Here is a 17,515-nt window from a genome sequence, read left to right as displayed (position 1 = left end):
TCGGCCTCTTCGAGTGTTAGCTGCTGGTCACTTCCCTTCGTGCTTCGGGGTATGGGCGTCCAGCTCAGTCCCCTCCTCTGTCCCCAGGCTTTGTCCCAGGACATGCCAGGTGTATTTGTTCCCCATTGCTGTATAATAAACCACCACAAAAAGTGGCTTAAACGGTTTCTGGTGAAATCTGCACATCTGTGTTTTTACATCTGTTCCCTACCCTGTAATCCCTACCACGTGCACTTGTTCTGTGGTTTTGGTCTCTTGTTTAATTGCACACAAGTAATACTACTGGGTAACCAGAATCAGGTGTGAATGTGTTGAGATTTTTACTGTTTTGCATGATAGGAAAATTGAGAAAGAATACATATAAAAGATAGGCATAACATCAATGCAGAGTTGGAAGTTGACTCCCAAGGGCTGACATGGTGTGAGTGTGGGTGTGTGATAAGCTTCTCATCCCTGCATAGATGCAGTATTCTTAGCCTTAGTAGAAAAACCTGGTTTAGTGGTTTAAGCCTTGTGTGGCAGATAGATCTTAAAGGGCAAAGCAGTATATTGGTAGTTGTCAATATAGCAGTGCTAGCTCTGTCTATATAAATAGAGAAATGGGGTTAGCCATAGAGGTTAAAACTACCTGGTTATCCCATATATTAACACAAACTGGGTCTTGGATACACAGTTGTATTTAATGTTTTATGATCTAGCCTTTCAGTACAGGCACTTTCTGAGAAACCTTTGTCCTTATTTGAAGCATTTTGTTGTCGGGTTTTTGTGTTCGTTTTTGTGGGTATTTGCCTCATTCCACCCCTGAGCTTTCAGGTAGACAGATGTGATTCAAAACTCTGTTCTAAGATGTTTATTGTGGCGGAGTAATGGGTTTGCAGTGATAAGTCATACTTTTCCACCAAAGGGGAGGGCTTGGGAATCCCTGAGACTAGCTAAAATCAAGTTGTTGGAAGAATTCCTTGATTGGAAATTTTACCTTTGTGTTTTATTGCTGTTTCCTGAAAATAACTTGGGGATGCTCCTGGTTTGTCCATCTACTGCTTTGATTCCTTGGATCCCACCCATTCTTTCACTTTAAGAAAAAACAAATAATTGTTGCAGAGGTCTCTGTATTTTGCAGCTGCCCTTTTGTAAGAAGCACTTTTCCCAAATAAAACAATTAAAAAAAAAAAAAAGTGGCTTAAACAACACAGACTTACTCTCTTAGCGTTCTGGGAGTCCGGAGTCTGAAATGAACCTACAGGGCTAAAATCAAGGTGTCCACAGGGCAGGTTCCTTCTGGAGGCTCCAAGGGAGAATCTCACTGTTCCTTGTCTCCTTCAGCATGAGACAGAGAGAGAAAGAGGGAGAGGTGGGGGGTTGGTGAAGTAGAAGGTGCCACACACTTTTAAATGACCAGATCTCATGTGAACTCAGAGTGAGAGCTCACTCATCACCAGGAGGATGGCCTAAGCCATTCATGAGAGATCTGCCCCCATGGCCCAAACACCTCCCACCAGGCACCTCTAACACTGCAGATTACATTTCATTCAACACGAGATCTGGGCAGGGACAAATATCCAAACTATATCAGATATTAAAGTCCCCAAACCTTCACTTTAGCCTCTAGCTGCTTTCCTTTGGCTTCTGGGGCAGCCTGCAGAGGGCAAGTGCTTTCGCTCCGAGAGGAGCTAAATAAGAACACTGCCTTCTCTGACTATAATGAGCACCAGCCCCCCATTCACCAGGCATCTGACTCTCTGCCTCTAAACAACTGCTTTATGCAGGCCCAGGGGCTGGGCTTGGCTATTCTACACCACCCTTGGGAGTCCTTCCCATCTTCAAGGATTTTCTGAAAGGTCAAGCCTGGCTGCACTGGGGAAGGGAATGTGGAAGCCACAGCCCCTCCGAGCTGGCAGCCTGGGCAGCAACCGGAGGAGGAGCATTTTCCTCTCCCTGTGGAGCTGAGGAACGTGCAGAAAATGGGCCTGCAGGTTCTTTCCAGGTTGCTCAGGAAGGGGTCTAGGGATGTATCTGAGGGGACAAGGGTTTGGGTAGGGACCCAGGCCAGGACTCCAAAGCCCCAGTGCCCTGGCCCCAAGAGCTTGCCTGCCAGTGATTTCTACCTTGGCTGGAATGCACTCTGCCAGTCCCTCTATAGACACTTCCTTGGGCAGGTGCGACCATCTGGTCTACTCCACAGGAGGTGGGAGTGACAGCAGCAAATAAAGAAGACAGGAAGAAGGCGGCCAAGGGCTGCATGAGTGAACACAAACAGCAGGAGGGCACTTTGCCCAGTGTGGCTTCTGAATCATGCCTCTGGAAGTCCCTGTGTGTGCACACAGCTGTGGGCAGTGCTTACGTTTCTGTGCCTATGTCTGTGGAGAGTGTGGATGGGGGTCGGAGAGGGTACCTGTGAATTCCTTAGAGAATGCTGGAGGGTGGGACTCTATGGGACCTGCAAGCAAGTCCAGTGGGTTCCAAATGTTTTCTGCAGTTTCTGGTGGGGGCCCCCGGACACCTAAGGGGCGGGCCCAGCAGACAAGGTTGCTGGGGAGAGGGAGACCCATCCCGTGCTGTAGCTGGAATACTCTTGGGGTGATCCATGGGTCTTCCCAGTGAGATTTTGAAAAAATAAGATTTTACTTTCATTAAAAAAAAAAAAGAAACTTTGGAAGTAGTGACTTCTCATCCAACCTTCTCATTCTTCAGTGAAGAAACTGTAGCCCCCAGAAAGGAAGTGACTTCCCCAAGGTCATGAAGGAACCAGCTGGGGGAGAGTCTCAGGCCTCCTGACTCCAAAGTGGGTGCCGTCCACAGTTTATCTTGCATCTCTCGGCCTGCAGGGCTGTGGAGGTACAGGTGGCTGGAGGGTGCACTCTGCCCAGCCTCACCCCGGTGAGGACCAAGTGTCCTGGTTCTGAGGCACACAAGGCAAGGCCTCCCTCTTCTAAAGTCTCTTCTTGTTTCCTGACCTGCCACACTAGTCAGGCCGCTGGTGAAAGGCGTTCAAGGCCCTCAGCACCCTCATGTGACCTGGGAGCCCCAGTATGCACGGAGCTGTTGGCACCACTTGCCACTGCTTGGCCTGGAGAAGTTCTCATTAGCCCTGCAGGGACATGGGACAGCGGGATACATAAGTTGTGGTGGATGGAGGATGGAAAATCGGCCCCATAAGCATCAAGAGCATGCAGCTGCAGCGTCAGGGCACCTGACAGGCAGCCAGGTGGTGAGAGCTGGGAGCCCTGCTGGGCACTGATGCAGCCCATGCTGCAGGGCTGAGAGCCCTTCCTGCCTCAGGTGTGGCCTCCCACTAAGAGGATTTGCCCAGTGAAGGTCAGAGTGGGCCCACACACCTGATGGGAAGGGCAGAGAGACACCGTGGTTGGGAAAGGCAGACGGTGCAGCCCCCAGAGAACAAATCAGCAACATGAGGAGTCACCGAAGATACCAAGGACTTTAGGCAGACACTGCAAAGTCAGGGGTCGGTGTGAGCCATACACACACACACACATAAACACACACGCGTGCACACACACACACACACACAACCACCATAATGGCTCCTCCCCCCACCACCACCACGTTCTCCCTGACAGGACAGGAGGAGGCCCCAGCGCACAACTATTTCAGAGACACCTGTGCCTGTGCTCAAGACCCTGCTGCTTTAGAACGAGACACAGGGAAAAATGACTGCATAATTCCCCCACATACACACACACACACACACACACCCACACGGAGCCCTTGAAATTGAGGAGAAGGGTCTGTCCTTGGGGAGACAATCAAGTGGCATTCAGCATGGCAAAGGGAATGTTCTATTGATAAAACTTCCTTCCCCTCTCAGCAAGTGAAGGGGCCAAGCCGTCACCAGGGGCAGATCCAGGATTTGTGGAGCTTGAAGCTTATAGAACTTGAGGGGCCTCTTTTTCAAAAAATACAAAAATGAAAGTACTAAATTAGTGACCTTGTATCTATTGATTTCTTTTTAACCAGTAAGGCTTCACGTCTCAAATTTTCCAAACTGAGTCCTCCTATTTTAGTCACTTTGTTAATAATAATAATCTCTACACCTATTGAATTTCTAGTGCTACCAGCAGTGCTGATTTTCCTTTCTCTTCTACAAGATTGGGGTTCACCAAACATACCATAATATGCAGAATACATGAAGAATATGTTATTCTTCCTTCCTTCCTTCCTCCCTCCCTCTCTCTCTCTCTCTCTCTCTCTCTCTTTCTTTTTTATTGAAGAGATGGGGTTTCAACATGTTGCCCAGGCTGGCAACCCTAATATATGGGTTATTACCCCATATCAAAAAGCCCTACACATTTAAACACACAAAGTCATTTTACACATAAGGTATTCAAGGTTATACAAAACAGATGACATTGGCGCCTTTCACAACCTCTGTGCCTCCCGGTACAACTGGCAATAATTGTGTTCTTGGCAAGATACTATAAACTATTTTTCTGGAAAACATTAAGCAGGTTTATTTTTCCCAAAAAGAGGTTCCCTGCCTTCCCATTGAATGGATGTGGTCAAAATTAATCACTTACCTTCAATTCATATTGCTATGAGGCCAGGCAAGGTGGCTCATGCCTGTAATCCCAGCACTTGGGGAGGCCGAGGTGGGCGGACCACCTAGGTCAGGAGTTCAAGACCAGCCCGGCCAACATGGTGAAATGCCATTTCTACTAAAAATACAAAAAAAAAAATAGCTGGGCGTGATGGCAAGCACCTGTAGTCCCAGCTACTCAGGAGGATGAGGCAGGAGAATCGCTTGAACCCGTGAGGTGAAGGTTGCAGTGAGTTGAGATCATGCCACTGCACTCCAGCCTGGGTGACAGAGCCAGACTCCATCTCAAAAACATATATATATATATATATATAGCTACCAGATGGGAAAGGCTCTCCATGTTCTTTAGCCTCATCTCTGCATCCATATGTTGGAGAATGTGAAAAAAATACTGGCTCATTGCATTTGAGAGAAATACTGCTTAATTTTCTATTTCATCCATTTTCAAATACCTCAAACTTAAATGCTATACAACTAACAACTGAAGAGCCATTAGTCAATACAAAAACCAAATGTTTTGGGGGAGACCAAGGCAGGCAGATCACTTGAGTCCAGGAGTGCCAGACCAGCCTGGGCAACATGTTGAAACCCCATCTCTACAATAAAAAAGAAAGAGAGAGAGAGGAAGGAAGGAAGGAAAGAAGGAAGGAAGGAAGGAAGGAATTAGCTGGTTGTGGTGGCACACGCCTGTCATCTCAGCTACTCAGGAGGCTGAGGTGGGAGGATCATTTCAGCCGGGGTGGTGGAGGTCGCAGTGAGCCGAGATTGCATCACTACACTCCAGCCTGGGCAACAAGGACAAACCCCATCTCAAACACACACACACACACACACACACACACACAAGTTTTTAACGTGTATGACTTTGTCAAATTCAAGGAATTTTAACCCTCTGGTTTGACCCATCCACAGCACTGACCATGTAGCCTCCCACAGTGGCAGGAAACAAATCACAAAACTAATTGTATTCCAGCTGGAGATTGAGGAGTGTAATGATGGGTGTACATCTGAAATAACTGAAAGAAGGATATCGAGAGACATTTGTATACTCATATCCACAACGTCATTATTCACAATAGCCAAAAGGTAGAGGCAACCCAAATGTCCATTGACAGATGAATGGATAAACAGAATATGGTATATACATGCAATGGAATATTGTGCAGGCCTTAAAGGGAAGGAAATCCAGTCTCAACATGCTACAACATGGATAAACCTTGAGGACATCATGCTAAGTGAAATAAGCCAGTCACAAAATTAAAAATACCACCTGATTTTATTTATGTGAGGTATCTAGAGTAGTCAAATTCATAGAAACAGAAAGTAGAATGGTGGTTGCAAGGACCTGTGGTGAGGGGAAAATGGGGAGTTGCTGTTTAATGGGTGTGGAATTTCAGTTTTGCAAAATGAAAATGTCCTGGAGATTGGTTGCACCACAATATGAATGTATTTAACACTACTGAACCAGCCCCTCAAACATGGTTACAATAATGTCTGAGTCTGTTTGCACTGCTATAATGAAATACCTGAGACTGGGTAATTTATAAAGAACAAAAATTTATAAAATTATAAATAACAGAAATTTTCTCCCAATTCTGAAGGCTGGGAAGTCCAAGATCAAGGTGCCAACAGATTCAGTGTCTGGTGCAGGCTGCCCTCTGCTTCCAAGATGGTGCCTTCTTGTTGCATCCCCACATGGAAGGGCAAAAAAAGGCCTAGCTAGTTCCCTCCAGCCCTTTTATAAGGTTGTTAATCCCATTCATAAGGGCTTTGCCCTCAGGACTTAATCACCTCCTAAAGTCCCCATCTCTTAATACTGTTGCATTGGGGATTAAGTTTCAACATGAATTTTGGGAGGGCACACAAGCATTCAAACCATAGCAGATGGTAAATGTTATGTTACGTGTATTTTACCACAATCTTTAAAAAAAAAAAAAAAAAAGAAAGAAAGGCATAAGGAACCCCCAGTTACCTCTCATCCAGCTTCAAAATTGTCAACGCATGGTCAATCTTGTCTTATGTGCCCCTCACCCACGCTTTTCCAGAAAGAAGACCCAGAGGATTCCACGTCTGCCTGGAAACCACGGCCAGTCTCGGCTGGAAGTTGATGTTAATGCTGCATGTCTTCATACAACCTCTAGTCATTTCTAGTGTCCCTCAGAATTTTTCCAAATTCAGGCAAACACAGAAATTACTTCCAAAAATTCAGCAGAGCAGTCACTTAGCCTTAATTCTGACAATTCTGTTACAGATGGGCATCAGCATCTGAAGTGCTGGCATGAGCTGGGCATTCCCCACCTGCACTCCCAATTTAGTATCCAAGCGACTGAGAGATCAAGTGAAGATAATAGTCATTTTAAAGAGCTAGAATTCTCAAAAATTATTTATATCATTTTTCCTTTAAAAAGCATTTAGTTCAAAACAACAGCAAAGACCATCAAAGCATTCCCATTCAGAACTGTCATTCTGGAGAGTCAAACACTGGCACATGTCAAGCTGTGAAAAGACATGGGGGAATTTTAAATGCATATTATGAAGTGAAAGGAGCCAATCCAAACAGGCTACATACCATATGACTCCAACTCTGGAACATTCTGGAAAAGGCAAAACCATGGAGGCAGTAAAAACATCAGTGGTTCCCAAGGGTTTCGGTAGAGGGAGGGATAAATAGGTGGAGCATGGAGGAGTTTTAGGGCAGTGGAAAGACTGTACAGTGGATACATGTCATTATACATTTGTCCAAACCCATAGAATATACAACACCGAGAGTGAGCCCTAATGGAAACTATGAACTTAGGGTGATAATGATATGTCAATGCAGATTCATCGATTGTGTGAAGTGTACCACTCTGATAGTGGAGGAGGCTATGCTTGTGGGGATCAACAGTATATGAGAAATTGCTGTACTTTCTGCTCAATTTTGCTGTGAACCTAAAACTGCTCTAAAAAATAAAGTCTATTTTTTAACAAAAGTTGCATCATACTCAACTATCAATGGACAGCAAAGAGGTGTTTGATGCAATTCTATTTATTCAGTATTATTTGGAAAACTTTTTCATATTTTCTAGTGAATATAGAAAAGTAGGTTCTCCCTTGACTGGGGCAGTGAAGAAGAAAAGAAAAGAGAAGAATAAAAGAAAAGTGGATTCATCCTCCCATCAATTCAACCACAAAAAATTATTTGGATCAATTATCTCATTAGTTTGCCTTTCTCAATCTTTCTTTTTTGAAAAGAGACAAGGTCTCACTCTGTTGCCCAAGCTGCAGTGCAGTGATGTGATCACAGCTCACTGCAGCCTCAAACTTCTGGGCTCAAGCAATCCTCTCATCTCAGCCTCCCAAGTAGCTGGGACTACAAGCACCACCGCACCCAGCTGAAGTCTTTCTCAGTCTTGAAGGGACTATGTTGAAATCACCCCATATATAAATTAAGCAAGCAGTCCTCTTAGCCCCTCCCTCTTCTCAGCCATCATGATGTCTTGGGCCAAAGGAAATAGCCCAAAACCAAAACTTCAATTCAACCAAAAACATTTCCTCTCCTCCTCCCAACACATTTGCTTTTTTAGGAGTATTAGGAGAGACAGTTTCAAAAGGAACAAAAAGATCATATACAAACATATATTAACTTGTCACGGGAAAGTTCTAGCACATGATGATAGTAGAGCAATGTGTAATGAACTTTCCCTATCACCCCCCTTCGAAATTATCAACACAGAGTCAGTGCTATTTCACCTCTACCCCCACCCTCACTCACACCCCAGATGATTCTGAAGCAAATCCCAGACAGCGTTTCATTCAGCACATGTCTCTGAAGGATAAGGGTCCTCGTATTTCATAAGCACAACATAATCATAACTAAGAAAAATTAATAATCCCGGCCAGGCGCAGTGGCTCACACCTGTAATCCCCGCACTTTGGGAGGTGGAGGCGGGCAGACCATCTGACCTCAGGAGTTCAAGAACAGCCTGGCCAACATGGTGCAACCCCGTCTCTACTAAAAATACAAAAATTAGCCGGGCATGTTGGTGGGCACTTGTAATACCAGCTACTCAGGAGGCTGAGGCGGATGAATCGCTTGAACCCGGGAGGCGGAGCTTGTAGTGAGCAGAGATCACGCCACTGCACTCCAGCCTGGGTGACAGAGTGAGTCCCTGTCTCAAAAAAAAAAAAAAAAAAAAAAAAAAAAATTAGCAATTCTGTAATATCAAACATCCCATTGGCGTTCAAATTTCCCCAGTAAACATCTACATTTGAAACATGTGCTTACAGATAAAAGCAGCCACGGCTTTTCAGCTGGCGTCGTCGGCTTCCCACTGCCTCTCCAAGCGGCCTCTCTCCTCCTGCAGTCGACTGGGAGTTGGTGTCTCACCCGATTGATGCATGGCCTGTTCGGTATTGTAGGTCTTAGTGAGCAAGCTTCCACTGCTGGCTTTTGGGCTAATTCTCGCTAGAAAGTTACCCTACGTTGTCTTCTTATTTATTTCCTCTTTAAACCAGAAAAGAAAAGAAACATATTAACATATTTCTTTCTTTCTTTCTTTTTTTTTTTTTTTGAGACCATGTCTTGCTGTGTTGCACAGGCTGGAGTGCAGTGGCGGGATTTCGGTTTACTAAAACCTCCGCCTCCTGGGTTCAAGCAATTCTCGTGCCTTAGCCTCCTGAGTAGCTGGGATTACAGGCGCCCGCCACCACGCCCGGCTCATTCTTTGTATTTTTAGTAGAGACGGCGTTTCTCCATTTTGGTCAGGCTGGTCTCGAACTCCCGACCTCAGGTAATGCCCGCCTCGGCCTCCCAAAGTTCTGGGATTACAGGCGTGAGCCACCGCTCCCGGCCCAAGAAAGACATTTCTAACTGCATGCCTTCCACCTGCTTGTCTCCTCTACCTCAGCTGTCAACCTTCCTTTCATCTCTAACAGGACCATTTATTTTTATGACTCTGTTTTTCGGACTCACTTCTTTAGGGCAGTCCGAAAAGCTCATGGTTCTAGACATTAATTCATTCGACAAATATTAACTGGACACCTACATGGTCCCTGATTTGTAGTCTAACAACAATGCGGCCCCTGAGGGCACTGGAGAAACAGCCCTGGCTGCGGGTCCATCCATTCACTCAACGTCAGATCTCAAAATGTGCACTAGAGGGCGCCGCTCTCCTCCCGGCACCTGTGAAAGTGGTGCAGCCGCGCACCACCGGTAATACTAAGCCGTTAGGTCCTCTCTACCTACCCGCGCGGTCTAATGAATGAAGAATCTCACACAACCCGCACTTTTAAAATGAAATAAATTCCATTTATGGGAAGCACAAACAAAGAGAGAGAGACAAACATGGCATAATTGCCCCAAACAGGTCCATTTTCCATTAGCGATGACAGGCAAAGGGCCTAGTTTACAAGTTTGGTAAAATTATGAAAAGGTTAAAGGTTGTTTTCAACCCAAAATACCAAAAGAAAACTGCAAAATCAAAATCAATAAATCTGAAACTCGTGTCTACAAAGTGCAATCTATCAACTTTGCTGTTAAATGTAGTCCCAAATATTACAGTACATTTGAAAAATTAATCGGTTTGATTTGCTCACATAAAATTTCCTGAGAAGGCCCATAACGGCCAAGGAAACAGAGCCAGTTAATAGAGCAAACATTTCCTCGGCACCTGAAATGTGCCCAGTTTCGTTCTGGGCAGTGGAGGGACAGGGTCCCACTGTCCTGGACACTCACGTTTGAAGCGGGATATCCTGAATAAGCAAACATGTAAATAAGCAAGGCAATGTCCATCATCAATGTTCAGGGGGAAATAAAACTGGGCAACTTGCAGTAGAGGGCTGGTTATTTAGAGATGGGTCTGAGCAAGGCCCCAAAAGATGACAGTTGTGTTGATACCTAAGTGACAAGAGGGAGCCCTGGGAAGCTCTGAGAACAGAATATTCCACGCAGAGGTAACAAGGCAAAGGCATTACCCATGACGGTGTGTGAGTTTCTAAAGGAAAAAGAAGAGCAGGAAAGATACAGTATGACAAGGAAAGGGAGAAATGGACGGGAGCAGAGAACAGAGGTAATCATGGAAAGGAGGGTGCTTTGGTTTTTGTTTTGTTTTCTTTGTTTTGGATTCTGTCTTTTAATTAAATTGAATCAAATTATAGCAAATGCTTTTTTTTCATCTGTTGAGATAATCATGTTTTCTCCTCCACTAATCTGCTGAAGTGGTACATTTCTTTAATAGATTGTCTGATGTTGAATCAACCTTTTATTTGTGGGATAACACCTTCTTGGTCATGTTACACTTTTTTGTTTTTTGTTTTTTTTTTTTTTGAGACAGGGTGTCGCTCTGTTGCCCAGGCTGGAGTGCAGTGGCGTGATCTTGGCTCACTGCAACCTCCGCCTCCCAGGTTCAAGCGATTCTCCTGCCTCAGCCTCCCAAGTAGCTAGGACTACAAGCATGCACCACCATGCCCAGCTAATTTTTGTATTTTTAGTAGAGACAGGGTTTCGCCATGACAGCCAGGCTGGTCTCCAATTCCTGACCTCAAGGAATCCACCCTCTTCAGCCTCCCAAAGTGCTGGGATTACAGGCATGAACCACCATGCCCAGCCATGCTATACTTTTAAATACATTTCTGGGCTTAATCTGTTAATATTTTATTTTGGATTTGTACAATTCTGTTCCTAAGTGAGACTGGCTGAAAATTTCTCTACATGGTGCTGTTCTGCTCTGGTTTCATCTTCAACTTTTACTAATCTACCTCATTAAATGAGTTTGGATGTGTTTTTCCCCTACTCGCTGGAACTGTTTATACATGACAGCTTATCTTTTCATTAAAGGTGGACAAACCTCCTCAGTAAAACTATCTGGGCCTCCTATCTTAATTAACGTGAGGGAATGAAGGTTATATTTTTGACCACTGATTCAAGTACTCTAATGCTTATAGGTATATTCAGATTGGTTTAAGTTTCTTTTAGTAATTTATATTTTTCTAGAAAATAATCCATTTCATATAAATGTAAAATAGTCATATTCACAGTATTTTATCATGATTTTTCAAAATCTCGATTGTATCCATGGTTATCATCTTCTTTTCATTCCTAGCATTGTTTATGTGTGACTTCTTTTTTTTCTTTTTGCAGAGGTTTGTCTGTTTTATTTGTCTTTTCAAAGAACTGGTTTTGGTTTTACTGAGTCTCTTTAATATTATTTTTGTTTTGCAGTCCATTAATTTTTATCCTTATCTTTTTTCCTTCTTTGGCTATATATTGCATTATTTTTCTAACTTCTTAAGTTGAATTTTTTTTTAAAGAGACAGCATCTCACTCTGTCATCCAGGCCAGAGTGCAGTGGTGCAAACATAGCCTCGAACTCCTGGGCTCAAGGGATCTTCCGAGTAGCTAGGACTACAGGTGCATGCCACCATGCCCAGCTAATTTTTAAAAAAGCTTTTTAGAGGGGATTTCGCTACGTTGCTCAGGCTGGTCTCAAACTCCTGGATTCAAGCAATCCTCCTGCCTTGGCCTCCCAAAGTGCTGGGATTACAGGTGTGAACCATCCCACCATGCCTGGCCTTAAATTGAACCCTTGACTTTTTGATTTTCAAAACGTCTTCTTTTCTGATGAATACATTTAAAGCTAAACGTTTCCTCTAATTGATTTCAGTTGTATCCACAAGTTTTGAAATGTAGCATTTCACAGTAGTCATTAATTCATAAATATTTCATTATTTCCATCACAATTTTTTCTTTGATTTGAATTATTAATAAATGTGTTTTCAAAATCCCTGAATGTGCCAGCCTGGGCAACAAAGTGAGAACCTGTCTCTACAGGAAAAAAAAAAAGTTTTCATTAGCCGAGCATGGTGGCACATGCCTGCAGTCTTAGCCACTTGGGAGGCTGAGGTAGGAGGATCCCTTGAGCCCAGGAGTTTGGGGCTGCAGTGAGCCATGATGACACCACTATACCACTCCAGCCTGGATGGCAGAGTGACACCCTATCTCAAAAAAAAAAAAAAAAAAAAAAAGAAAAAGAAAGAAACCCTGAATGTATAGAAGCTTTTATTTGCTGTCTTTTGTGAATGACTTCTATTGCATTGCGTTCACAGAATGTGACCTACCAGTGATGTGGGACTTGCCTTATTGCCTAAAATGGGACCCCCATATTTACTGGCCCTGTTTCTTGATTTTCTCTTATTGTAAAATGTCCTGAATATGCTCCGACAATGGCCAAGAAAACAGTCCCATTTTATAATACTCTCCAGACACGAGGGAGAAGTCACTATACATACCTACCCACCAGCGGGGGGCACTATGGAACCTCAGGAGCTCCAGAAGTGATATTTTGGTTGTCCAAGAGTCCAGCTCTATGCCCAGAACAAGAATCCCATCAAGACAACCTTCATGCAACCAGGCCAGCCATCTCTTCATCGGGAGCACCCCGTGTCAGACACTGGGAGCCTCAGGCCTGCAAGATCACGTCCACGACCTCGAGTTACACCTGTGAAAGTGAACCAGAAAATGTTGCACAAATATGATTTGTCATTGATTGGAGATCAAGCCAAAAACACATGAGAAACTAATCTCAAGAAAATGAGAGAAAAGGGAACACAGGGCATGCGTGATAATTTACCACATGACAAGTTTGCACGGCAAAGTATGGGCTCTGAGCAGGGAAAAACCACAGAGTAGCAGCCAGGCAAGCCAGAGAGCGCCCCAGGCCTGTCCATAGACACCCCCTCTGAGAATAACGCTCACCATGCCCTTGTGAATAAGTCCCTGGGATTGATGCTTGGGACCTCTGTCACTCGGGCCATAGCTACGGGACCAGGGGATGTGCCCCAGCCTAGGGAAGCCACCTCAAGGCTCACAGATGACACAAGCAGAGCCAGGAGAAAGGATTCTGCCTAAGAGATTCCCTAAACAAGACTGTGAGCAGCCACAGTACAACCTCCCTCGGGGTCCACATGTGGCATAAGGAGGGGCACCTACAGAAAGCAGAGTGCTGAGGAAGCTAGAGGAAGAAGAAGGCAATTCCTATGGAAAGGTTCATGGCTGCTGGGTGCGGTGGCCCACGCCTGTAATCCCAGCACTGTGGGAGGCTGAGGCAGTGGATCACTCGAGGTCAGGAGTTCGAGACCAGCCTGGCCAACATGGTGAAACCCCACCTCTACTAAGAATACAAAAATTAGCCAGGCATGATGGCAGGCACCTGTAATCCCAGCTACTCAGGAGGCTGAGGCAGGAGAATCACTTGAACCCAGGAGGTAGAGGTTGCAGTGAGCCGAGATCACACCACTGCACTCCAGCCTGGGCGACAGAGCGAGACTCTGTCTTAAAAAAGAAAACAAATGCTTCATGGCTGAGACCCCCATAACAAAAGCCAGCTCAACAAGAGAACAGCATACAAATGTATTTAATATAAATTTCATGTGACACAGGAACCTTCAGAAATAAAGACCCAGCCGGGCATGGTGGCTCACGCCTGTAATCCCAGCACTTTGGGAGGCCGAGGTGGGCGGATCATCTGAGGTTAGGAGTTCAAGACCAGCCTGGCCAACATGGTGAAACCCTGTCTCTATTAAAAACACAAAAAAGTAGCCGAGCGTGGTGGCTCATGCCTGTAATCCCAGCTACTCAGGAGGCTGAGGCAGGAGAATTGCTTGAACCCAGGAGGCAGAGGTTGCAGTGAGTCGAGATCGAGCCATTGCACTCCAACCTGGGCAACAACAGTGAAACTCCGTCTCAAAAAAAAAAAAAGAAAGAAAGAAAAAGAAATAAAGACCCAAAGAAACAGGAGAAACTGTCTTCATGCACAGTCGTGCAGACGTGTGATTGGAGGACAAGAGGGTGTGACTTATGCTAATAAGCTGGGGGACTTAGCAAGGCCTGTTTGTTCAGATTCTTCCTGGGGTCTCTGTATGGCACTCCTCTTCTCCAGGGATAGGGAGGATGCTTCTGGAATGAGGGTCTTATGACCTTCTTTAGAGGAAGATCCGAGAACTCTTCTATGTCCTGCTTCAGGGGAGACAGGCAGGGGAAGGGGAATGTGGCCTTCCTGCTTCTGCTGTTTTCTTGATGCCAAGGTGCTATATTTTGGGGTGGTATGTCCTGAACCCTGTTAAAGCCAAGAGCAGTGGCAGAAAGGAGAAGAACAGGTATTGGCCATGCGCAGCAGACCCCATGAGTGAGCACCAGGCCAGAGGTGGGAAAAGCAGCAGCCAGTGCTTCAGGCCTTGCCAGCCTGAAATATGGTTCTCACGATCTCATAAAGACGGAACTCTCCGCAGTCCCTGGGACTATATATAGTCCATTTTCCCTCCAGGAGCACCACATGCTTCCTCCTGCTCCATAATTTCTGAAAGCGCTCACGTGCAGCGGAAGCTGTGTCACCTCTGCCCATCAGCCAGTCCCTCCTCCACCTCTCAGAACGCCTGTGCACCATCATGTCGCCCTCTCCAAAGACTCTCTCGCCCTACACATGGACACGGTTTTCACTACTCCTATAAACTCAGATTCTCTTGAACCCACATGCTTTAAACCCAATCTCAGGGGACGCTGCCATCCCCCAGCAGGTTTCCATGTGCCAGGGGAAGAACTAGCTCAGCCCCTCCCCACTGAGAGGTTTTCAGGTCCTTTCCACACCCCGGAGGCCCCTGTCCCTGATGCTCTGCCTTACAACAGCCTTTTGACAGTGATTGTTATGAAACAGGAGAGCAAACACACTGGCCTGAAGTGTCTATGTTTGAGATGCTTTCTAAGTCCAAGGCCAGTGCAAGAGTAGCAGTGTGTATTTGTTTAGCGTTGGTTTAACTGCAAGGGCCTGATGACCTTCCAGAAACAAAGAAGTTCTGCTCCAAGGTGACTTTCTGTGTCTGCTGCTAGAAACTGCTAGCAACTGCAGTTCTCCTGCTTAAAGAAAAAAAATCCAGTTTCAGTTTACCAAGCATCTGTACAGAGCAGAGATGGTGGTAGCCTAGCACAGAGCAAGGCCCGAGTCACAGGAATGGTGGCAAGCCCAGAGGAGCAGGAGCAGCGTCCCAGGGGCCTCTCCAGCCTGCCCCATGAGGCCTGGCCACTCAGCCGAGCTTGGGGGTCACCACCCAAAAGAGGCCTGCACAAGCAGTCCGGGAAGCATCCGAGAAGAACCTGAGGTCGGCCAGTCCACCCCATTCACTTCATGTATCAGAAACTGAGCCTCGAGATGGTAAGGACCTTGACCAAACACTTGTGGTCAGACTAGACCCCAACCCTTGACCTGTGAATTTGACTCTTGTCCCTTGTTTCCAGTGGAGAGGGGCTTCAGCGCAGCTGGTGAGGGCCACCAGCATTTAGGTCCTCTGGTCTGGCCTCTCACCAAGGAGATGGTCACTTCCAGTCCATTCATCCAGCAGCAGCTCACTGAAGGCCCAGAGGTAACCAGTGTCACACAGTACCGCCAAAGAAAGGGGCAGGTCAAGACCTACTGTGTGCAAGATGCTTTCAGCTTGTGTTCTTCAAAGACCTTGCCTTAGGGTGGGGATCCTGGAAGCAGAGCTTGAGACAAGGATTCTTGTTCAGGCAGGGAGGGTGAGAATTGTCAGGGAAGGGTTCTAGAGAGGGAGAGCGGCCGGAAGCAGCACAGGGCAGAGAAAGAAGCCAGCAGTGTTCCCCCAGGAGAGCAGCTTCAGTCTGGTCCCTTCGTGTGGGCAGTCATTTGCCAGGGGGCAGCCCCCAGGCTGGGCAGCTGCAGGACATCAGCGGCCCACACTCACAACCGCTGGAAGGTGGCTGGGCTGGGGCTCTGAGAGCATCACAGCAGGTGTCTCCACCATGGGCATGATGAGAAAGGTGAGGCTCAGATGTTAAGGAGGGTTGGGCACTGTGGCTCATGCCTGTAATCCCAGCACTTTGGGAGGCAGAGGTAGGTGAATCACCTGAGGTCAGGAGTTCGAGACCAGCCTGACCAACATGGCAAAACTCCATCTCTACTGAAAGTACAAAAATTAGCCAGGTGTGGTAGCATGTACCTGTAATCCCAGCTACTCGGGAGGCTGAGGTAGGAGAATCACTTGAATCTGGGAGGCAGAGGTTGCAGTGAGCCGAGATAGTGCCACTGTACTCCAGCCTGGGTGACAAAGTGAGACTCCATCTCAAAAAAAAAAAAAAAAAGTTAAGGAGGCCTTAAGGAGGGTGGAGATGGGAACCGGGGGAGGGTCCCAGACAGCGGGTGGAGGAGCCATGCTGTGTGAGCCACCTGCTTCTGTGCCTAGGACTGGCCCTTCCCTTGGTGTTTCCCTCCTGTACTGCGTCTGTACTCCAGGAAATTCCTATATAGCCAGGCTGGGTAGGCCAGGTCAGGATGGGCCCCACCGATGTGTGCACCAGTCCTGGAGGGTGGGGGTGGTGGTGGCTAGTATCTGGGCCCTGGGGAAGGCAGCAGCCTCTTGTCTCTACCAGCTCGCCTAAAAGGAAACTCCATCATTGTTCTCCCTGCAAGCAGCAAGGCCAATGGAATGTCTGAGTCAAAGGCCCTCCTTGGAGGGCAATGGCAAAGTGGCACTGGGTCTGACAGCAGATGCTGACCACCTGGGATCTTGAGCACATGCAGTTTCTGACTGGAGTCTGGGGTGGGAATTGCAATCGTGCATTAACAACTCCCAGGTGACACCAACGCTGCTGGCCCGGCTTCTCCATGCACCACTTCCACCCCCAACGCTGCTGGCCCGGCTTCTCCCTGCACCACTTCCACCCTGTCCCCATAGCAAGAGTGTGGGTCTGCTGCCTGGAGTCCATCCACCCATCTTCTCGTCTCTGGCTTTCCTCTGCTGAACAATACCTTCCCACTCCCAGCACATGGACTCCAGCTGCAGCTGAGCCCCCTCGGCCATGGGTGTGCGTGTGACAAGGCCTTTCAGAACCCTGCACTCCCCTGGCCACTGAGACAGGTCTAGTAACAGGCACTGACCCGATTCAGGCCAACAAGAGTAGGACCCTCCACTGTC

At 46.6% G+C, this 17,515-nt stretch overlaps 1 long non-coding RNA gene across 1 annotated transcript; it reads right to left on the bottom strand.

Moving 5' to 3' along the window:
- Positions 1-1,217: 1,217 nt before the first annotated feature.
- LOC129485193 (uncharacterized) lies at positions 1,218-13,026 on the bottom strand. The gene is made up of 3 exons (XR_008658639.1): positions 12,832-13,026; positions 8,823-9,041; positions 1,218-1,317 (listed from the first exon to the last, which is right to left on the bottom strand). It is a non-coding gene; the product is annotated as an uncharacterized lncRNA (long non-coding RNA).
- Positions 13,027-17,515: the final 4,489 nt, after the last annotated feature.

This window comes from Symphalangus syndactylus, chromosome 6 (genome assembly GCF_028878055.3).
Source record: "Symphalangus syndactylus isolate Jambi chromosome 6, NHGRI_mSymSyn1-v2.1_pri, whole genome shotgun sequence".
NCBI classification, from domain to species: Eukaryota; Metazoa; Chordata; class Mammalia; order Primates; family Hylobatidae; genus Symphalangus; species Symphalangus syndactylus.
The sequence above is the reverse complement of the archived record's forward strand: the minus strand, read 5'-3'. Positions and strand labels throughout refer to the sequence as shown.